Consider the following 24,733-nt stretch of genomic DNA (forward strand, 5'->3'; position numbering starts at 1 on the left):
TTTACGCTGCCAATTGCTTACATGAATCTACTACAATTTCCCTAAATACTTTGAAGGCTTCTGATAGAGCTAAGTAAGCATTTTGAAAAGGGCAATGGAAGCTTTGGGCCCGAAATTCTGATTTTGCCCTTCGCGGAGCTGGGATGGGACTGCCTTACTGAGGGTTGGGAATGGGGCACGATTCCGCTCTGTGTTTTCCTTGCAGCCAATTTTCAATAGTGGGCATCGTGAGGGGGATCCTCTGCCTGTTCTGTAACATGAAGGGGGTGAGCCTGGACAAGTCCTAGGACAACTCCAGCAATTTCATCCTTGGCACCTGTAAAACGCCACAGTAGAACTCATCGGCTGAGAGGTGATGCAAGTCCCACTGAGCTCCTAGAAGTGCCCCCAACAGTTTCATTGCCAAAATTGATTGATCTGGAGTGGAGTGGGGAGATGATTCCCTATAAGAAAGTGTCGTATAGCTCCCTGAGCATCGAAAATTGAAGGAAATGGTTTGGATTGTTTTCCGATTATTTTTTTGTGGGATCCAGAGGAGCCTATATAAAAATTGAATTAACCTTTTTGACTTTCTTTTGGGTCTGCTGCTCCATGGTAGTTAAAATAGTATACTTCTGAACTGAGTCATTATGCTACGCTTCTTGCATTTTACTGAGGTTTTCATTTGCTTGCAATGGAAACAGCACACAGCTTCCGAAAGCTGAGAGTTAAATCTATGATTGGCAAGAGTGCAATGTCAGTAGGCCTCCACTTTAACCTTCCACATACCCATCATCACTGGTGAGGATGGGCTTGGTGGAGGCGTTAAAGTCGGTCCTACTAAATCTGGAAACGGAGTAGAAATCCAGACTGTAGTTGTCAAAAGACAGAATTGTTGTATTTCTGAAGTAAAGCCACTCCTGAAGAGTGAAAATATCATGAAATAGTCATGTGACAATCAGAAGAGCACAAAAATTGTGCTAAGTTGTGCACTGTATTTATTTTGTTTTTTATTTTTTTACTTTTATCTCTGCAACTGAGCATGAGTACTTTCAACAGGTCAATGGAACATTTGTGGATTTGTTCACGCGAGCAGGTTTCCCTTTGTGTTGCTCCCTTAGAGGTCCAGGATATGAAGTTTTCTAACAATTGAAACGTGTGATGTCATTCAGAACAAATTATAAACTCGTTACTGTTTATCAAGCAAGTTCTCAGTGCTTGATTTTGAATAACAGTGCAAGAAGGACTGTTGTAATATGGTGTTATTTCTGATCCCTAATTTTGTGAATCTGTTGTAAATAATTTGCCGTTCACATGAATTAGTTTCAAATGGAATGGTATCCTTGGTACCCTGCCATTTCACACACGTTGAGAAGGCTATGAATTCCCAATCACCAACAGCCTGAACCCATTCCCAGCCAGTGCATGGTACTATGCCAGACACAATAGCACTCTTTATTGTACTTTTTTTTCCAGCTGGTAGTGATGGGACAGACTGGGTCTGCTTACGATTTATAAAAATATATATTTAGAAGAGAGCATTTGACTGAACCCTAAACTTTCCTGGTTTAAAATATTGCCTAGCCAGGTTATTGTGGTTTCTAGAGAGGCTGTCATGAGTTTTATTTTTCCAAGATACCTAGCAAACTCTTCAAACGTTATGGGAAAAAAAACCTTCAAAAAGAAGTAAGCTGCGAACTAGATAAGACTAAAACAATGCAATCCTTCATTTTCATTGGAAACACCTACTGGCTCAATTGAGGTATCAGTCAGCAAGAGAGATGAAAAAAGGAACCTTTTACAATTTTTCCTGTTTTCCAGGGATATTATTAAAAGAAATACATAAAATACAATTAAAAAACTTTTTTAAAAAAAGCAATTAATCAAAAAATGAATTGTTTCCCACATGTCACCCTGTTTTATCAGTATAATTGAAGAATTTGTTCTATTATTCCAAAGTGGTTGGCACTGTCATAATAGTTGCTTTACTACTGCAGGAAAAAAGTAGGCATTCTCCATGTTTAAAAACTTAAATATGAGAGTCATTCTCAATTTACCATTTTATTTTGTGCTGCAGCAACACTGATTGGTTTAATTGCAGAGTAGAATGGCTTCATGTCCCTGAGCCTATTTTATTATACAATTACTCATTCAGTACCACCCTCATTTTAAATCTGATTTTCTTTCAACATTCTTGCGGTTAATTTTTCAATCTTTAATTTGTAAGTTCATCTATAATGCCGCCTTTTAAGTCCTGTTCATATTTTCAACACTAATGATTGGTTGGTCATTGTTTGAGGAGGATTTAAGTCAAAAAAGGTCAATTGTGGTATTAATAGAACTGGGTATTCATCACCTTCACGTAATGTTACTTGCAAGCTGGCCAAAAATGTGGCATTTTTACTCCCCCATACTCATGTTTGACCCCCTGCAGAAACAATGAACTTGTATTTCTACATTCAGTAATTACATTAGGTAGAAGGATTCATACAGCACCTTTCATGACCTCAGGGCATACCACGTTGCTTTACAGCCAATGAGGTACTTTTCAAGGTATCAGCTGTGGCTTAGTTGGTAGCACTCTCGCTTGACTCAGGAGGTTCTGGGCTTGAGCCCCACTCCAGAGAATTGAGCGCATATTCTCAATTCCAATGCAGTGCTGAAGGAATGCTGCACTGTCTGAGGTGTCGTCTTATGGATAAAATGTTAAACTGAGGCCCTGTCTGGCGTCTCAGATGGATGTATGATTTATGACAATATAGTCATAAGAGCAAGAGCGTACTCCACTTATTTCTCTGGCCAGTATTTATCTCTCAGCTAAAATCACTAATGCAGGTTATCTGGTCATTATTTCACCGTTGATTGTGGGACCTTGCAGTGCACAGTTGGACTGTTGCATTTCTTACATTACAACAGTGACTACATTTCCAAAGAACTTAATTAGCTGTAAAACACTTTGAGATGTCCTTGGGCTGTGAAATGCAAAACTGCCCTTGTGTTTGTTGCATAGTCACTTTACAATGCAGGAAATATGACACCAGGATCCCCCAAATCGCAACGTGATAATTACCCAATAATCTGTTTTAGTGATGCTCGTTGCAGGATAAATATTGTCCAGGATGCTAGGGAGAATCTTCCTTGCTCTTATTTGAAATAGTGCAGTGAGAACTCTTGAATCCAGCTGAAAGGGCTGATGGTTTAGTACCTCATACAAAAGATGTAAAGGTGGTACCTCTGTGAACTGCCAAATATTATATCTGTACCTTTGTAAATTCTTTCTTGTTTTCTTGAGTTTTAACCATTGGCAAAATAAAAACCAGTTCTTAATTGTGTATTTTTCCTCTGAATTGACCTAGAAGGTTTGAGTGTAGTTTTATTGCTCTGAACCATCACCCCACCCCATGCGGGCGCGCACACACCCCTAATTATCTCTCTTTTTATACTGCAAGTCTAATTAGCATATTATGTTTTTGTATTGACAACAAAAAAAATATTGTGATTCTTAATAACAGGACATTTCTAAAGATTCTGATCATGCTGTGTGATTGGTAAACTGAATTCCTTGTGAAGTTGATTGTCTTGCTGGTGTAGATAGGAGCTGAATTTTGTTGTGTGGTTGGGAAATAAAGAAGAACAGAACTGAGAAAATGGAAACCTGAAAATGCATCAAAATGGTCTAAAATAATGGCTTTATGGTCGATTCTGCTAGCTTCAGTAAACTTCCTTGTTGGTAGACTTCAGACATTCCAAAGATGATTACCAATTTAAAGGTAATGATTTCATTCCACATTCCATAAGCATTTTTAAACTGACGCGATTTCAGAAATGTGCAAATCCTGATGTGAACGTAGGCCAGTTAATTCAAAAGTAAGACCATCGGCAAACTGAATTGATCCTCCAGTTCCATGTCGCAGTGCATAGTGTAAAGCAAATAGACATGGGTCTACCAAGAGCAATAATAGCACATGAGGGGCTGGAAGGCTTACTGAAGGTGGGAGAAAGAGAAGCACCAAGGCTATCCTCAAAGCATCAACCAATACAGGGAATTTGAAGAGTCATATGCAAGAATCATCTCAATTCAATAACCATTGGAAACTAATGACATGGTATGCCTGTGTTGGAAGGAATTTACAAAATAAATTGAGGATGTAAATAAGTATGTGGCAAAATAATCCAACTTTCATAAGGTCAGAAGTGGGGATGTTCACTGATGATTGCGCAATGTTTAGCACCTTTCGCGACTCCTCAGATTCTGAAGCAATCTATATCCAAATGCAGCAAAAACTAGACAATATCTAGGCTTGGGCTGACAAGTAGCAAGTAACATTCGCACCACATAAGTGTCAGGTAATGACCGTCTCCAACAAGAGAGAATCCAACCATCGCCCCTTGATGTTCAATGGCATTACCATCACTGAACTCCCCATTATCAACATCCTGGGGGTTACCATTGACCAGGAACTGAACTGGACTAGCCATATAAATACTGTGGCTACAAGATCAGGTCAGGCTAGCAATAGTGCGACGAGTAACCCACCACCTGACTCCCCAAAGCCTGTCCACCATCTACAAGGCACAAGTCAGGAGTGTGATGGAATACTCTCCCACTTGCCTGGATGAGTGCAGCTCCCACAACACTCAAGAAGCTTGACACCATCTAGGACAAAGCAGCCCGCTTGATTGGCACCACATCCAGAAACATTCACTCCCTTCACCACCGACGCACAATAGCAGCAATGTGTACCATCTACAAGACGTACTGCAGGAATTCACCGAGGCTTCTTCAACAGCACCTTCCAAACCCAGGACCACTACCATCTAGAAGGACAAGGGCAGCAGATAGATGGAAAAACCACCACCTAGAAGTTCCCCTCCAAGGTACTTACCATCCTGACTTAGAAATATATTGCCATTCCTTCACTGTCGCTGGGTCAAAATCCTGAAACTCTCTTCCTAACAGCACTGTGAGTGTACCCACACCACATGGTCTACAGCAGTTTATGAAGGCAGCTCACCACCACCTTCTCAAGGGCAAGTAGGAATGGGCAATAAATTCTGGCCCAGCCAGCGAAGCCCACATCCCATGAATGAATTAAAAAACATAAGTAATGTATCATTTTTGGGACATAGAGGCCTCATGTAGAATGGGTAACTGCATTGAAATAGGACATAGACCTAATGGCTTGCAAGAAATAGCAAGGTAATTGTTGAGAATTGTTTAAACCAGATTGGAGCAGGGATGTAGAATTGGATCTCATCCATGCCTTTGTTACTTCTAAACTCAATTTCAGCACTTGCCTGGTTGATCTCCCACCTTGCACTCTCTCTCTCTCTCTCTCTCTCTCTGTTTTTAATACACTCATTTGAAACCTGCCTCTTTGACCAAGCTTGGCTTCATCTGGTCTAATATCATCCTAATGTGATTCAAATTCAAATTTTATTTGACACTTTCTGTAAAGTGCCTACAATATTGTTGTAACAGATTGGCTAACATCCACAATGGATCAAATGAGTAATCATGAACTTCATGAGAAATGCTGGAAGCTGTTGAAGATCAAGGGAGTCTGCAATAAGAGAGATACAGGAATGTTGGACGCACTAAGGCTAAAGTACTTGAACCTGAGTGTCACTATAAGGAATTATGAATGAGGAATATCCAATGCATAGCTAACTTGATAAGTACAACCTATATCAAGTATTATGGGAAAATGAAGTAGAAATCCAGAGGTATGTTCAAGGTTAAAATACATCCTATGGGATGTAGCATGCTACATAATAAATTTACTCTTGGAATTTTTAATGTAAAAACACAGAGTGAACATGAGGGGTCCTACAGCCTGGCCAGTCAAAACATGAGGGTAGATGAAGGAGAATTGGCAAAGAACCAAATTCAGCGCTACAAAATCTAACTACCCTTTTTGAGATTTCATGATCAGTGTGGAAGAACATCATCATACGTGCTCATTTTAATCTAACTTATTTTATTTTTAATCAAATTGGTCATTTTAATCAATTTAATTCTCTGCCAAGTCAGTGATTTTCTTCAGTTATTTATTCCAGTAGTATCACTCGTACATGGAAAACAGCCCCAGGAGGGAATTTCTTCTCTGGCCTGTTGGGGTTTGTTTCTTGAAGACGTGTTTGACTGTTTACTGTTGAATCTATAGTTGTGGATTTTTTTTCTTTTGCTTCTTGGCAGATCTTTATTTGCTTCATTGTTGCATTACTTCCTGGTTGTATTTAGCCTGATTGTTTCCATTAGCAAGATTTTCAAAATCCTTTTCCCATAAGTGCCTTGCCAGCAAGACGGTACTTGGGAGTGCACATTGCTTCGTGTGGGAATTCCTTTAGGAAATCTCTTTGGCACTCCTATGTTTGGATGAAAAGGAGGGGTTTCTTATTGCTGCGTGTTCAGTTTCACCTGAGGTTTGGCACCCATTCACCCTTGTCCTAGGAACTGTGTGTTCATATCTAGGCGGTTCTCAGAAGGCACATCTGCCCCCACGAACGACGACTCCTTCAGGGATGTCTGCTTATTGTTGGTTGCTCTGGAATCTGTCCTCCAAACAGCTCCCACCGCTGGAATTGTTTGTCCCCAGTGGCGGTGACCACAGCATTAAATCTCTCTTGCACTAGCAACATTTGCCTGTTACCTGTAAACCAGCGCATGAACCAAGTGGCAGAAGCTTTGCTTGCTAATGCTTTCCTTATAAAAAGGAAGCAGCAGCATGGTATAACGTGGCAATTATGCAGTCTTAAATTTTTTTGGCCTTAATGTATTTGAAATCACTGAGTCATATTTGATTTGTTCTTCTCACTGTCAAGCCCTGCTTGCTTTTTGAAAAAAAGAACCATATGCAATTACTGCGGTGGTTGAACAATCAACAATAATTTTCACTTAATGGTTTGAACATTAGAGCTCTTAAAACTCTCAATAGGAAGTTGATTTTGATGAATCCACATGGGATGAAAAGGACAATACAAATATATGGAGCTGCACTTAATTTTGAACAGGAAAACTGTGAGCCCTGTGGGTCAAAAGTAATGTAAACTCAAGTTGGAATATCCTACCTGCTTTCCTCAGAAGTCTGATTCTTGCAGTTTTATTTCTTAGAGTTGTTAGCTCTGAGCTTCTCTGAGTGGCTCAAAAGCATGATTCATGAGGCACTGTGCAGGATGCCAATGTTTGGGGTTTTTTTGACCCTTGTGATAGTGCAAGACAGGTGATGTTGAGTTACCGTTCTGTTTTACACTTCTCCCCATTTAAGTTAACGGAGGTAAAGGTGGAAAGAGATGTATAACAGATTGATGACTCACTATCACCCATTTTACACAATGGCCCAAAGTCAAAATCGTCCCCCACATTTGCCTTTATCCTATCCTCAGAAATGTCCTGCTGTTTTAATCATATTAATTTTTAAAGTTTCTTCATGGGGACGTGAGTGTTGCTGGCAAGGCCAACAATTATTGCCCATCCCTGATTGCCCTTGAGAAGGTGAGAGTGAGCTGCCACCTTAAACTGCTGCAGTCCATGCAGTGTAGGCACACCCACAGTGAGTTTCAGGATTTTGATGCAGGATTTTTTTTCTGGATTTTTAAATAGAATGGAAACAGTGACTCCTCTCACAAGGCTGGTTAACATAAAGTAAAACATTTGGTTGCTTCTGTTTAGATAAGGTGAACTTTATTTTTAAGCAAACATATTGGGGCATAAATTCACCTTGGACAATAGTGTAAACTGGTTGTCCATTTTACACTTTGTCAGACTTTTTCCAATTGAAGTCAATTTGTTGATGCCTGTTTTAGGCTAACCTCCAAAAATGAGTTAATATGTCATTATACATTTAAGCCAACTAATAAATTGTTCCCAGTGTTGGCCATAAACAGTTGATGAAACTGAGATTTCAAAATGTGTGGAATGGTGATGGAAAGAGTTTGAAAATTCATTCTGTGGTGAATTTTCAGAACCTGGAACAACATCATAAATATTCCCAGGCATATGGGAATGTCAACATTAGCCATTTAATACTGGTAAATTTGGCAGCAAAAATTGGGACAACAGGGTGTGTGGTTTGTGAACAGAAAGTGCATATCTATTAAATAAATAAATATATATACATCACCGAATAATCTGTTTTCTGAATGTATATCCCAGTAGGTTGTTAAGTTACAGTTGCATTTAACACAAGGTTGCATTGCATGAGTTATCTTGAAGTCAGGAAAGCAGTAGTACAAAGGTAATATGTGTGAAAATAAATTACTACTTGCCACATTCCCTTCCAAAATTATATACAATGAAAATTCAAAATGTATTATGTAATATTTTATATATTGTATGTGAAGTAAGTATTGGGAAAAAAAAAACCCTGGAGAAACAATTGGACAGTTGTGATATCAAATTGTTGAATATTCTTCCATGTTGTTTCGTATCATTCACCCTTTTCAACTTTTTATCATGGGTGCCTTGTGAAAGGAAATTTGTTGCAGACTCAGATAGCTTATCGATGGAAGACCAATTGTGTTAAACTGTAATGAGAATTTCACAGAAAATGCAGCAAACTCTCAGTAGGCCCAGTACGATCATTGGACAGGAAGAAACAGGCAAAAGCCCATGGACCTGAAACGTTAACTCTGTTTCTCTCTCCGCAGATAGTGACAGACCTTGAGTATTTCAAGCCTTTTCTGCTTTTATTTCAGATTTCTAGCAACTGTAATGTTTTGTTCTTGTTTCACATGATTCTAGTTTCTGCTACGCCTGTTTAAGAAGTGAAGGCCAACTCACTGATAATAGATGCAGAAAGGAAACTGAAGAAGCTGTGGTCCCTAGCACTATCAAAGTGAAAATGATTATCGTAGAGTATCTGCTCCATTCAAACATTGTTCTGTCAATTCTCAGCTAGGTAGTTCGAAAAGCATTTTATGGCCGCGCAACAGGAAAATAAAGCCTCTTGCGAGAGCAGTCTCACTTTCAAGAAGACTATCTGTGGTTAATGTTGCTCAAGGGGAGCTGTGCTTAAAATTGCATGTTGGTGTCACTTCTCCGAGCTTTACTCATTCCTTACAATTACTGGTCTGTGCCAAACTGGACGCTTAACTGAATATAAGAAACATCTGTAAATCCTACTCGCACTATATGATTGTTTTCCTTCCTTCAAAACAAATAAGCACTTGCACACATATTCATAGAAAGTTCCCTTCTTGCCAGTCAGCCGATGAGTCATGGCAACAATGTGTTCAGATTGCCCTACTCTTTTCATAGGAGAGAGAAGCAGGACAGCAGAAGATTGCGGTGGGAAATAAGGGGAAAAATATAGCCTGTAGTTCCGCATATCTCGGGCAGTGCGATTATTTTTTTATTCCTCCAACTGAATTGTAGACTGAATTTTTAGACCCCATGGAGGTGGGCAGGCGAAGAATTTTGTGCCACCGGTGTGTTGATTACCTGGCTCCATCCTGCCCAGCAACATTTTTCTCAGAGGTAGGATGGAGGGGGAAGGCAGGCCTACCCTCCTAGAATTTTGCGGTAGGCTTCCAGGTTCCTGGAGGCATTGGGGACCAGTTGTAGCTTCCTGGTGCAGCCTCCTGGTGGCAGACCCAAGAGCCATGTACTCCAGGCAGGCTTAGAGACCCTCCCTGCCTGCCTATTTTCAGCTGCAGCCACTCCTAACCCTCCAAAATGTTGGCCTGGCTGCTAAGGTCATTTTTTAATTTAAAGCTCAAAAAGTTGGAGAGGAGGCGCCTTTTATATTTCTTCTCAAATCAGAGCCTTTAAAAGGTCTCTCCTCAGTATAAAAGCAACAGTAGATCCCTTCCCATGCAGGAGAATAGCCTCCCAGTGTGAACTCATTGCTGTTTCAGAATATGGGATGATTTAGTGACTTACCTGAAAAAGGCATCTTATTAACTCTTCAATGCTGGAGGGGCTCCTATTAGCCATCAAGAGCGTGTGATACTCTTTTGAGTTATCAACAGTCACAGATTGCAGCTCTTTTGAGTACAATCACAGTTCTTGGTTTTCCAGGAGTGGGACATGAACCCACAACCCTCTGATTCAAAGGCGAGGGTGCTATGAACTGAGCCACAGCTGACACCTCTCAAGAACGTGTGATGGTGAACCCACCCTCTTGCCATTGATTGTCCCCAAATTGGTCAATTACAACTGGGTGACTGTTTCCCTCCCCCAACATCGCAGGCTCCTGTCTCCCATTTGACCATGACAGCGAGGTTTTGAAGCACACGGGGAAAATCCTGGCTATATTGTCTGACAATTACTGACAATAATGGTGGGCAGTATAAGTAATATTTCCTTAAAGGATTTTGACTGAAAGACTTGAGGTCTATAAATCAACCATTTTTTAATGCTATTGCTTTTCTTTTGTAACCGGAAACATATCCATAATCAGAATCTTGAGACTGCTTAACAGATTTAATTGAAGCTTGCACTATTGACCCATTTCTGTAATGAGAGTGTATTGCTGTACTTCTACATTTGCCTGTAGTATTCCCCTTCATGTATTTGGTATTCGTAAGGAATAAAAATTAAAGGATACGAAGACAGAGTTGGCTAAAGTGGAATGGGAAAATAGGTTAAAAGGTAACGTGGTCAGGAAGCAGTAGCAGGCATCAAAGGAGATATTTCCTAACTGTCAACAAAGATATATTCCATTGAGAAAGAAAGCACATCCTTCTTGCAGAGTCTATCTATGGCTAACTAAAGAAGTTAGTATAAAATTGAAAGGAAAGATGAACAATGGTACAAAGATTATTGATAGGCCAGAAGGTTGAGAAAATTTTGTAAATTAGCAAAGGATGGTTTAAAAAAAAATGAGGGAGAAATTGAAGTATGAGAGAACACTAGAAAGAAAACACAACTAAAGCTTCTACAAGTATATAAAAAGGAAGAAGAGCAAAACTGAGCATTTGTCCTTTAGAGGGTGAGACTGGGGAATTAGTATTAGAAACAAGGAACTGGACAAGTATCTGACTTCATAGTACAAGACACAAAAGGTATCCCATGGATAGTGGAAAAATGGGGTCGAGGGCCTGCAAAAGGGATGGAGAAATTTAAAACAATCAGGATCACTAGAGAAAAGGTACAGAAAGTCCTCACTCTTTCTGGTTGCATTCAACTTCATGTGAATCATGGTTTCCCATAGGAATCGATGTTAAAGCTGGAGTTTGTTTTCACCCAGGCGGAAAATGTCCGATGGAACCTATGTACAAGTTGAAATGCCGTGCCATGCATGTGCAGCACTGTGCGTTTCTAGCTGAAATATCTTGTAAAACAAAATAACTCACTAAATACAGAAGAAATCTTGTAAAAATTCAAATAGTTAACACTCACCAGTCTCTCCCTTCGGCAGTCCTTTGGGTTCAGGGATGACTTGTTTCCATTCCGGCTCGATTGGCTGGGGAGATGTTTTACCTCTTCAGGGATGCTTCAATGACCCCCCCCCACCAAGTTTCAGTGGAGGTGGCTTTGAGTGATTTAGAGCTTTGATGCTGCACATGTTGGCTTAGGAGAATACCTGGCTGTCGCACGGTGAGTAGACCAAGCACTCTGGCAATGTCGGCTGTTCATTGTCCAGCCTCGAGATGTTTTAAAACATCCAATTTCACTGCTAAGCTCATTAGCTTTTCCTACTTTCTTTGTAGCGACAGGCACACCGCCACCACTTAACTGGATGTTTCTCGCTCATGTTTAAGAGTGACTTAAAAGCCAAAACTCCAAGATTTAATAAATTCTGGCTTTGGATGCCAGATTCTGGGGAGGTCCCAGTAGATTGGAAAACCACAAATGTAACACTACTATTCAAGAAAGAAGGGGGCTAGAATGCAGGAAACCAGCTAAATATTAAGCTAATTAGCTAGTTAACCTAATATCTATAATTGGGAAAATGCTAGAATCCATTACTAAAGAGGTAGTAGCAGGATATTTAGAAAATCATAATACAATCAGGCAGGGGCAACATTTTTTTGTGAAAGGGAAACAGTGTTTGACAAATTTATTGGAGTTCTTTGAGGATGTAACAAGCAGGGCAAATAAAGGGGAAATAGTAGGTATAGTGCATTTGAATTTCAAAAAGGCATTCAATAAGGCACCACATAAAAGGTTACTGCACAAGATAAGAGCTCATGGTGTTGGGGGTAATATATTAACATGGATAGAGGACAGGCTAACTAAGAGGAAACACAGAATTGGGATAAATGCATCATTTTCAGGTTGGCAAACTATAACTGGTGGAGTGCCCCAGGGATCAATGCTGTGGGCCTGAGCCATTTACAATCTATATTAATGGCTTAGATGAAGGGACCAAGTGAACTGTAGCCAAATTTACTGACAATACAAAGATGAATCAGAAAGCAAGTTGTGAGGGTGATGCAAAGAGCCTGCGAAGGGATATAGGTAGGTAAAGTGAGTGGGCAAAAGTTTGGCAGATGGCGTATAATATGGGAAAATGTGAGGATGTCCACTTTGGCAGGAAGCATAGAAAAGCAGAGCAGTATTTAAATGGAGATAGACTGCAGAATGCTGCAGTACAGAGGGAACTGGTTGTCCTTATACATGAATCACAAAAATTTAGCATGCTGGTACAGCAAGTAATTAGGAAAGCAAATGGAATGTTGGCCTTGATTACAAGGGGAAAGAAGTATACCAGTAGGAAAGTCTTCGTGCAGCTGTACAGGGCATTGGTGAGATTGCATCTGGAGTAACTCTTTTGAGTCAAAACAATTGACTAAACAAAATCAGAGACAAAGTAAAAGCAGCCCCTTAAAGGGAAACTGCAAAAACAAAAGACAAAAAGCAAAGGAAACTTACCAACATTAAATCAAAATGTGATTAAGCGGGTCGATAAACCACCCTAGTGGTGCCCACTGAGCACGGAAGGCCTTGCATCTGGAGTAACTGTGTACAGTTTTGGTCTCTACATAACAAGGACTATACTTGCATTGGAAGCAGTTCAAAGAAGTTTCACTAGGCTGATTGCTGGGCTGCAGGGTTAACTCCTGAGGAAAGGTTGACCAAGTTGGACCGGTGCTCCTTGTGGTTTAGAAGAATGAGAGGTGATTTTATTTGAACATATAAGATTCTGAGGGGGCTTAACAGGATAGATGCTGAGAGGATGTTTCCTCTTGTGGGGGCAGCTAGAACTAGGTGTTGCAGTTTAAAACTTAGGGGTCTCCCATTTAAGATGGAGGTGAGAGGAATTTCTTTTCTGAGAGTCATTAGCCTTTGGAATTCTCTTCCAGAGAGAGCATTGGAGACCGGGTCATTGAATAAATTCAAGGCTGAATTAAATAGATTTTTGGCCTGCAAAGGAGTTGTGTGTTATGGGGGACAGGGAGGAAAATAGAGTTAAGGCCACAGTCAGATCAGCCATGATCTTATTAAATGGTGGAGCAGGCTCACTGGGCCAAATAGCCTACCCCTGCTCCTATTTCTTGTCTTTATCATTTACATAATAAATGTTAAACAATATTCTCAATATTGTTAAAAGTATTGCCTCCCATTACCAAAACTGCACTGTAAAAAGCTGAAAATTGATTAAATATATTTTTAAAATTGTTACATGTTTATATTTCACACATTCATATTTCATGTGTTTAACTAAGGAGGTTTTACTGGAACAGAATCACTCCTACCCCATGTACTGTGCACTGCTTCAGGAATCTGAGCTTGGTGATATAGCCTTGAAACTGACCTACTTATTCTTAGAATAGATTCAGTGTTCTGACAAAAGCAATAAAGGATCAATGTTGGAGATGATAAAGGTGGACACAACTAATTTTGTTGGAAGAGATTCCTGAAACCCTGGAGTAAAATGCTGCCTTTAGGATTTCGTTTAAATATTGTGGATTACTTGTGCAACATGCCATCCGTGACAATAAATATCAGCAAAAACTGTCCAATTTAATAATTACCAGAACTTTCTATAGCTGGCTGCACCAGAACATACACTGGTAGAAATTTCAGTCAAGTGGCCCCGCAAAACAGATGGCATCGGATCGACCACCAGTTATGCCTGCTATTCAGTTCCATTGACCGCAATGGAATTTCTCCCCGCAGTACCTCGCAATAAAGATGCTAGTGCTATAATATATTTTACAAAAATGATTCTTTTCCATTTTTCCCTTTCTTTCTCTATCTTCCTTTTTATCCTTCACTGTCCCCTTTCTCCCGGTGTGTTGTTCTCTCCTCTGTTGAATTTCCCCTTTTCTCACATCTCTCTTGCTTACCCTGTCTTTCTGTGGGGAGGCTGTGAGGTGGGAAGAGCAGGGTCTGCTGGACCAGCAGCAACCAGTGTCGGTGAGGACGGAGGGCTACTGACTGGGTCAACCTTAGCCACTCATGCCTGGCTTCAAATGATGAAGTTTGCAGGTATCAGAAGCAGCTACGTGTGCTTCTCATTTTTGTGCATAAACTTAAATGAGGAACTGCTTTAACTACCAGGTTAGTACCGTTTGAAGCATTGTACATAACCATTGCCTTCCATACATCCTTTCAATGTCAGTTATCAGACCTTAGAATCCAGTGCCCCTTGTCAATGAGACAGAGATTCAGGATATTGCACTCCTCCATTACTTTCAGTGAGGAGTAGGTTTTTGATTATGAGTAATGAAATACATGTAGGTGCTGTTAAATCACAAGGTGGATGTTGTCAGCTTTTATGCTTTTGAAGCCTATTACTGGGTGAAAATAATAAATGGTCTATTTATTTTGTGGATTGTTGATCTATAACTATTAATGTATCTCATTCCACTTCAGAGCACTGAGCAGTTTCCTGCTCGTCTACTTTTAATCAAACTGGATAACAGTAATACTGCAAACGTTGCCTCATGCAAATGTACTTGTTTACCACTCGAAAATCAGCTTGTTATCTAAACATGAACTGCGCTGGCCCTTTAAATTGTCACATCATTCCAGAAGGAGTGAAATAGATTTAATGCACAATGAAATCCGATGGGAGATAGAGTAATGTGTTTTTTTTTAGTCCTACTGTGGAAAGTGGGAAGCTGTGAAACAGTTGCAGCAGGAGTGGTGCTCCGATCAATTATGTCCAGATCCAATTATAAGCAGCCTATAGTCAGAAATTCATCATTTCCAACAACTTGCCTAATGAGCATGAATCATATTCGTCAAGCTTTGATTTTTGCTGCCAGCTATTTTTGTGCTATAATTCATTTGAGGTTGAATAGGTCATTTTGTTTTAGCATTGATTCTGTTTGTTTCCAAAAGTTGACTGGTCAACTTTGATCAGTGTCAATTTTATAACCCATGCTCTGCCCCCGTACAAAGCTTATGTTGCAAAATTGTTGGTGCTAAATAAGCAGCTTATTCCCCGAAAGGTTCTTTGGGAATTGAGGACAGCGACTTGAGAAAATTGTAACGAATGACTGTTCTGTGCAAATTCAGCACGACCCAATCCGGTTCTTCCTGTGCCCGATGTACGTATGTTGCTTTTGTTTCCTCAACATCCCCTCCAGTAAAAAAATGTAACAAGAGGAATATGGAAACCATCAAATCAACATTATTTTTAAGTGCATCCTAACATTTCACAAATTTGTAACATGATTTAAACGACCCATGTAACACACAGGCTGGGGTTTTCTGTGGCTGCCGGTGTCGGGCGTGTTCGGTGGCGTGAGTAGATAATATGGCGCAATTGGTTTCAAGATGGCGTGAAACCAGTTTGCAATCATCTGCTTAGCCCGCCAGTGACGGACCGCGTTCTCTGCCACCGGACGTCGGGAACCTCATTGTAATACATCAGCATATCATTATTAGACCAGCCTGCCGGAATCTTCCTTCCCCGCTGGATCAACCACCCACGTTGGCAGGAAAACGTGTCGACGTGTTTCACAACAGCACATAAGTGACGTGCACTTGGCGGGCTGCACTTTGCTCAGGACTTCAAGGTTTGTTTGCCGATCTTGCTTCGGTCAGCACTCGCAATCATCAGCACCAGGCTTCACAGACAGCACCACATCACTTTTAGGAGGGTTCACGGCAAGTCTCTACCTACCAGATCAGCCACATGTGGGTGGCTTTTCAATGGCCGCAGGGCTAGGTCTTGCTTGGGGAAGGGGGGAAAATGGCCTCAGGCAAGGGAAGAGGCTGCAGGATGAGAGCTATACTGGAGAAGGAGGGTAACCCAGGGTGTGTGTGTGGGGGCACATGTTGATCTGTGCATGAGGCCTCCAGGTGGTGAGAGCTGCAGAGGCAATCTCCAGAGGAGATGAGGCCAGATGGACATGTGAGGGTGTGTGCGTGAGAATGGGTGGTGATGTCCCTTGAGCTGGCAGTGAGTGAGATGCCAGTGAATGTGTGATGGGCTTGAGTGTGTGAGTTTAGAGTGATGAGATGGTTGCCTTACCCTGGCTGCATGGATGAGATCATTCATCCTCTATTTGCATTGGATGGTCAACCTCTTCTGTGCAGCATTGGCACTGATCACCACTGCCACCGCCTCCCAAGCCTAGTTGGTCACGCCGCTGTCCATTCTGTAGCCAGAGCGGGGGTAGAGGACAGAATGGCAGGCCTCCACAGCGTCCAAAAGGTGTTCCATTGACGTGTCACTAAACCTAGGGGCTGCAGTCTTTTTGCCTTTTGTGGACATCTTTCCTGCAGTAGTCATGGACTGGAAGCACTGTGATGTGTGTGCACGACTATACTTTAAATGTGGCGCCCGGCGTGATGAAGCGACGAGGTGCTGGTGCGGGCGGATTAGTGTTTCCCGGGAATGCCTAACTAATGCGGCGGGTTTGAGAAGATACGGTGTGAAAGCTCGCCATTGCGACCGGCTGGTTAAAAAGACATTTTACCCGCCTGCTACCGCACTTGGTGCAAATCTGGGACAATTCCGCCCACCGTGTCACTTAGATTTTTATTTCATATTAGATTCATAAAGGCTGATTTTATAATTGTTCCCTGACCTGAAATTGAAAGGCAAACTTCTCCAATGGTCTTTTTAAATTGATATATAGTTTGGTCTGATTTAGAAGTGAGCCATCCTGATATAAAACAGCATTGTTTTTCGAGTACTCTGGGAGCAATTTTTTGCCCCTGTTTGTTTTAATGCAGGGATGGAGTGGTAGCAGGCCTAAAATCATGGTGCACCACTCACTGCCCATTCTCGCCAATGTCCAGACTGATGTGATTTTGGAGCAGGCCAAGAAATGGACGGGAGCCTATCCAGATCATTGGTCTGCCACTGGTCAGATTGCACCCTCCACATAGTGGAAGTGAGCATTGAGCAGCTGATCCTAGCCAGCATCTTATCTGATTCACACAGACCAAAAAGCCAACCCCCAGTCTTTATCAAGCAAACCGACAAAAACAGCTTGCGTTTATCTAGCATCTTTAATATAGGTGTTCATCAGAGCATAATGAAACAAAAATTGGCACCCAGCTAAAGATGATGATATTAGGATGAGTGACTAAAAGCTTAGTCAAAGGTAGAGGTTTCAAGAGGGCTCTTGAAGGAGGAAGGTAAGGTGCAGAGACTTAGGGAGAGAATTCCAGATCTTAGACCCCAGATAGCTGAAAGTCAAGGCTGCCAACGGTGATGAAGGGAGCGGGGGATGATGAGAGGTTGGGGAAGTGTTGATGTCCAAAGGGACCTGGATGTCTTGTTGATGAGTCATTAAAGGCTAGCATGCAGGTGCAGTAAGCAATTAGGCAAGCAAATGATATGTTGGCATTCGTCGCAAGGGAATTTTGAGTTTATTTTTTATTATTCATTCATGGGATGTGGGCTTCGCTGGTTACTCGCCCCAAACCCACCTCCCTCCAGAATAACCAGCACTGGGAATGGTATTAGGAAACTGGCATGCCAGCCTGTGCCAGTGTTTTTGGGTCCCTGACCACCTCCACTCTTGCACCCACCCAAAAGTTCCACATCTGCGACCTTTCATCGAAACTAGGAAAAGTCGGAAATGTAATAGGTTTTGAGCAAGTGAAAAGGGGGATGGTGGGCAAGAGAACAAAGGAGAGTTTGTAATATGGTGGAGGATGTCGGGATTAAATGACAAAACGGTTCATGGTGTTAGGCCAAAGGATTGGTAATGAGACAAGTAAAGAAATGTTAACTCTATTTCTAATTCCATACATGTTGCCAGACCTGCTGAGTATTTCCAGCAGTTTCTGTAATTTTTTCATTCAAGGGATGTGGACGTTGCTGTCTAGGCCGGCATTTAGTGCCCATCCCTAGATGCCCTTGAGAAGGTGGTGAAGGGCACACCCACAGTGCTGTTAGGAAGGGAGTTCCAGGATTTTGATCCAATGACAGTGAAGGAATGGCGATATATTTCCAAGTTAGGATAGTGAGTGACTTGGAGGGGAACTTCCAGGTAGTGGTGTTCCCATCTATCTGCTGCCCTTGCCCTTCTAGATGGCAGTGTTCGTGGGTTTGGAAGGTGCTGTCTAAGGAGCCTTGGTGAATTCCTGAAGTGCATCTTGTAGATGGTACACACTGCTGCTACTGTACGTTGGTGGTGAAGGGAGTGAATGTTTGGTGGATGTGGTGCCAATCAAGTGAGCTGCTTTGTCCTGGATGGTGTGAAGCTTCTTGAGTTTTGTGGGAGCTGCACTCATCCAGGTAAGTGGAGAGTATTCCATCACACTCCTGACTTGAGCCCTGTAGATGATGGACAGGCTTTGGGGAGTCAGGAGGTGAGTTACTCATTGCAGGATTCCTAGACTCTGACCTGATCTTGTAGCCACAGTATTTATATGGCTAGTCCAGTTCAGGTTCTGGTCAATGGTAACCCCAGGATGTTGATAGTGGGAGATTCAGTGATGGTAATGCCATTGAATGTCAAGGTTGTTAGATTCTCTCTTGTTGGAGATGGTCATTGACTGGCACTTGTGTGGTGCAAATGTTACTTGCCACTTGTCAGCCCAAGCCTAGATATTGTCCAGGTCTTGCTGCATTTGGACATGGACTGCTTCAGTATCTGAGGAGTTGCGAATGGTGCTGAACATTGTGCAATCATCAGCAAACATCCCCACTTCTGACCTTGTGATGGAAGGAAGGTCATTGATGAAGCAGTTGAAGATGGTTAGACCTAGGACACTACCCTCAGGAACTCCTGTCGTGATGTCCTGAAGCTGAGATGACTGACCTCCAACAACCACAACCATCTTCCTTTGTGCTAGGTATGACTCCAACCACTGGAGTTTCCCCTCTGATTCCCATTGACTCCAGTTTTGCTAGGTTTCCTTGATGCCACACTCAGTCAAATGCTACCTTGTTGTCAAGGGCAGTGACTCTCATCTTACCTCGGAAGTTCAATTCTTTTGTCCATGTTTGAGCCAAGGCTGTAATGAGGTCAGAAGCTGAGTGGCCTGGCGGAACCCAAACTGGTACAGGAGTAAAGATGTCTTGCTGCAACTATATAGAACCTTGGTGAGACCCAACCTTGTGTATTATGTACAGTTTTGGTCTCCTTATCGAAGGAAGGATATACTTGCCATAAAGGGAATGCAACGAGGTTCACCAGACTCATCACTGGGATGGTGGGATTGTCTTATGAGGAGCGATTGAGGAAACTGGGCCTGTATTCTCTAATGTTGAAGAATGAGAGGCGATCTCATTGAAATATATAAAATTTTTACAGAGCATGACAGGGTATATGTAGATAGGATGTTTCCCCTGACTGGTGAGTCTAGAACCAGGGGACACAGTCTCAATAAGGGCCAGGCCATTTAAAACTGAGATGGCAAGGAATTTCTTCACTCAGAAGGTGGTGAATCTTCAGAATTCTCTACCTCAGAGGGTTGTGGAATCTTGATCATTGAGCATGTTCAAGACAGAAATCAATAGATTTCTGGATATTAATGATATCAAGGGATTTGGGGATAGCATGGGAAAGTGGTACTGAGGATCAGCCATGGTCTAATTGAATGGTGGAGCAGGCTTGACAGGCCGAATGGCCTACTCCTGCTCCTATGTTCCCATGATGTGTAAGAGACTAGAGTTGGAGCAGGAACATTAGCAAAAGGAGGAGAAGTAGGCCATTTGGTCCTTCAAGCTTGCTCCTGTATTAAACAAGATATGGCTGATTTTTACCTCAACTTCACCTCCCTGTACTAGCCCCTAGAATCCCTTAGTACCTAGAAATCTATTGATCACTGTCTTGAATATATTCAATAGCTAAGCATCAACTGCTCTCTGGGGTAGAAAATTCCAGGGATTTACAGCCCCTTTAATGTACAAATCCCTCCTAATCTCTGTCTTAATTGGTTTCCCACTTTGATTCTGTGACCCCATGTCCTAGACTCCCCAGCCAGAAGAAACATCTTCTCAGCATCTACCCAGTCAAGCCCTTCCGAAATTTATATATTTCAATTAGATTATCTCTCCGTCTAAACTCAAGGGAATATAGACCTAGCCTACTCGATCTGTCCTCATTGGATAATCCCCTCATACCACAGACCAGTCCAGTGAACCTTCATTGCATTCCCTTGAGAGCAAGGATGTCCTCCACCTGATAAGGAGATGGACCTGCACACAGCTCTCAGTGCATGCATGGCCTCACCAATGCCCTAATTAATTGTAGTAAGATTTCTTTACCCTTAAACACTAATCCCTTTATAACAAAAGCTAGCATGCCATTTTCCTTAGCTGCACGTTAACTTTCTCTGAGTTAAGTACAATCACACTCACTCTGAGAGCTGACATTTCCCAGTCTCTCACCATTCAAAAAATATTCTGCATTTTCTTAACTTGTTCCACCAAAGTGGATAACTTCACACTTTGTCACATTGTACTCCATCTGCCATGTTCTGTCCACTCGCCCAATCTGCCTCTATGCCTCTGCAGCTTCTTTGTATCTTCTTCACCACTTAATTTCCCACCTATCCTTGTATCATCAGACAACTTGGATATACCACACTTAGGCACACCCATAACCGCGCCCCCGCCCCCCCCATCCAAATCATTAATATAGATTGTAAGTAGCTGACGATCAAGTGCTGATTTTTGCACTACCCTGCTATTCACTGCCTGCCAACCCGTGGATGTCCTGCTTATTCCTATTCTGTTTTCTGTCCGTTAACCAATCCACAATCCATGCTAATATCTCACTCTAATCCCACGAATCCTAATTTTGTGTAATAACCTTGGTGCTGCACTTGATCGAATGTCTTTTGAAAATCCAAATACATGACTTCTACTGATTTTCCTTTACCTCTTGCTAGTTATATCTCTTACTAGTTACATGCTCAAAAATGCTAACAGATTTGTCAAACGCTATTTCCCTTTCATAAATTTGTGCAGAATCTACTTAGTAATATTATGATTTTTTTTAACTGTTCTGCTACCATGCCCCTATTGGTAGATTCTAGCATTTTGCCTATATCTGATGTTTGACTGACTGGCCTTTAATTCCTAGTTTTCTCCATTCCTCCTTTATTAAATTGTACAATTTAATTTGTTACCTTCCAATCCTCGGGAACTGTTCTAGAATCCAAGGAATTTTGGAAGATCAAAACCAATGGTGCTTCTAATTCTGTAGCAGCCTCTTTTAAAACCAAGGATGCAGGTTGTCAGATTTCCACTTGGTCCCTTTATTTCCTCTGGTACCCTCTTTCATATACCGATTCCTTTAATTTCCCCATTCTTGCTAAATCCTTTGTTCCTCATTATGCCTGGGGCAGCATTTTCCCCTCGTCGGGAGGGTGGGGGAGGGTGGGTGAGGGTGGGGGAGGGTGGGGGAGGGTGGGCCCGGCCCTGGAACCACCACCACAATCGGGCTCCAACCGCGATTTCACGCCGGCTGGCCAATTAACGGGAGGAGCACAAGCGCAGAAGTCTGTGCGTGCGTGCGTGCATGGGGAAGCATGCACTGAAAACTCCCTGAAGGCACAGAACTGCCTCAGGGAGCTGAAGAATTTTAAAATGAAAAATAAACATTTTACAGATGATATGAACATATCCCCACGTGTGACTCAGTCACATGAAGGGGGACATGTTAAAAATGATGTAAATTTTTAAAAATTTGTTTGTTTATTTACCGTTGGAAACCTCATCCCAACCGTGGATGAGGTTTTGTAAAAATTGCAAAGGCCGCTGGTCTATTCGCCTGCCCGCCAACCGAGCGGGCAGCGAACAATACAAATTAATCACTTGTTTAAGGGCTTTAATGGGCCTCTTAATTCTTGGTGGGCGTGCTGCCACCTCTCACGCGTGCCTACCGACTGAAAGTTCGGGCATGCGTGATGACGTCGGGACGCTCGCCCAACGCCATCATGCACTATTTCACTTCTTTTAGATCGGGCATGCACCCAGCACGGGATGAAAAATTCTGGCCCTGGCGTTTGTTGCGTCTTCTACCTTCAGGACAGATATAAAATATTTGTTTAATGTCTCTGCCATTCCCTTATTCTCCGTTATATTTCACCTGTCACTGCCTCTAATGGGACTGTATTTACTTTCACTAACCTGTTCCAAGTTTTCATACATACATAAATGTTTATGATCTGTTTTTATGTCTCTTTCTAGTCCGCTATAATATATTCTTTTTAGCAATTTCCTAGTCCTCTTTTGAATTCTAAAATCCTTCCAATTCTCAGGCTTAGTGCTCTTTTTGACAACATTTTGATCTAAAATTATAATTAACTCCTCTTGTTAGACACTGTGGGACTGCTTTTTCTGAAGTTTTTAATGCCTTAACGGAATGTATGTTTGTTGCATATTATATACTAATTATATAAACGTGAGCCAATGCTTGCCCACCGTGTTATCTTTATAATGTAGTTTCTCAACCTACCTTAACTAATCGTGCCCCAGGCAGAGATGCCAGTCAATCTTAGGGCTGGGATAGGTTACAGAGGGCAAGGGCATGGAGGAAATTGAATATGTTGAAAATTTTGGAAGTAATTTATGTTAGCTTTTTTGCAATTAATTACCTTTCCCAAGGTTCCCTTATCCATTCCAGAATCCAACTAACAAGTCCCAAGTGAACTTATTTAAAGTATATGATACTGAGCCTCACTGAGTGCTGCAGCTCTATGTTTCTGGTTTTTACACTTGCAGTGCACTTAAACCAAGAATTATAAAGCCTAGTCGTTCACAAGATCAGCTGAACAAAAATTACAACAACTTGCATTTATATAGTGCCTTTAATGTAGAAAAACAAACCCAAGGTCAAAGAAACAGGTGGCAGTGGGAAATTTCGAAGCCTGAGGACTGTGGAGAGTTTCACTCTCAATTTCTTCAACCGGAAACTACTTTTGCAAAGATTTCCACCTCTCACCCCCACCCCGCTCCATTCTGTTTTCACACCTGGGCTTGTTTCTGACTGGGTCAGGTTGGTGCCAGATTTTTGGCCCCATCCCCTGCACACATCGAGGGCATCTCAGAGGCTGCCTATGGGTATATCCTTGAAGCTATTATCATGGAGGAGGAGCAACAGCACAGTTTGGATGGAAAGAGAGTCAGACAATAATAAAGGAGGATGTAGCCCATCAGATTGTATCCACGCATCATATCCACAAGTGGTATGAGGACTTTATTGAGGAGATGTGGACAAGCCGAACACATTTTACTGAGGAGGCAATAGAGTAGCCATGCCACCTTTGTGTTCATCTGTCTGCATTGTCCTTGCTGTGACCAGGAAGCTGATTACTGCACTCATGTTTATGGTACTAACCCAATTCAGCCAGCCGCAGACAACCTCTGTTGATGACAACCTGGCTGCCATCCAGGCTGCGTTCAGGCAACGAGAGCACTTTACAGGATGGCTGGGCAATGTATCTTTGATATAATGGCAAGGCTGCGGTGCGATAGGTCCATGGAATTTTACATATTTTCCCAAGGACCAGAGTGCAATCAATGGTCCACGTGTTGCTTCACCCTTCAACTAACGCAAGAGGAAGGGATTCCACTCTCCAAATGCACAAATTGTACATGGCAACATACAGAGGATCACACATGTCCACACTCCATATGCTGCTAGTTATCACAAGATGTTCATCCTTTGAAATGCCTTGGGAATCAGCCCAGGAGCATCCTTGGACATTGGAGCATCTTAGCAATAACAATGACTTTATGGGCTGCCTTTAACATTAAAAAAAAATCCGATGATGCTTTAAAAATAAAAATAATTAACATCACAGACATAATGTGACAGACACTGGGCCATGGAGACTGAATAGGACGGGTGATTGATGGATCAAATGGAAGGGCTTTGAAGATAGAATGAGAAGAGGAAAAGTTTAGAGGCGGAGTCAAGTTAAATTAAATTTCCTGGTCTCTTTAATGCTTATGAAGAAGTGAGCACCCAAATACAATTGCTTCCATTTTTTCTCTTTTTTTCTTGTGCCTTCTCTAGCCGGCACTCATCACAGTTTGGGAGCACAAGTAGAACTTCAATATCCGTCTTAAGGTGTGTTCTGCCTGCCAGAGCTTCCAGTTATGGTTCTAATAAAGGCCTAGATTGCTCCTGGGTAAATTACAGAATGCTGACCCTGCATGCACAAACTGGAGAGAAAAACTGATTTCCCTCCACATTTGATTAATCCTGAATTCGAGCAGGTAGGCATCTTATTTCCATCGCCAAATTCCTTTTCTGATTTAGCCAGAGGTCAGAGTGAAATGCCTCACATGAGTCGAGCAGAGCATTTTAATTTAAAACATTGGATTTGTGCTTAATTTTGAAAAACATTGGGCAACGACTGAAGTGTTATTGCTGTCAGCAGAGGGCCTACTGGAATAACAGGCCTCCCAGTCAGCCAATAACAAGTATTTGA

General features: G+C 41.9%; 1 protein-coding gene across 6 annotated transcripts in view; it reads left to right on the forward strand.

The window, feature by feature from the left end:
* Positions 1 to 24,733, forward strand: part of sh3gl3a (SH3-domain GRB2-like 3a) — a 124,878-nt gene that overhangs the window by 54,652 nt on the left and 45,493 nt on the right. Inside the window, exon 1 of one of the 6 annotated variants that reach the window (XM_078530438.1) lies at positions 24,497 to 24,518. The exons of 4 other annotated variants lie outside the window; for them this stretch is intronic. The gene's annotated coding sequence lies outside the window, so the exon portion shown is untranslated. Of the gene's footprint in view, positions 1 to 24,496; positions 24,519 to 24,733 lie in introns of those variants that run through there. One more of the 6 variants, XM_078530440.1, reaches the window with a different exon arrangement.

The sequence above is a fragment of the Cetorhinus maximus genome, chromosome 26, assembly GCF_964194155.1.
Source record: "Cetorhinus maximus chromosome 26, sCetMax3.hap1.1, whole genome shotgun sequence".
NCBI classification, from domain to species: domain Eukaryota; kingdom Metazoa; phylum Chordata; class Chondrichthyes; order Lamniformes; family Cetorhinidae; genus Cetorhinus; species Cetorhinus maximus.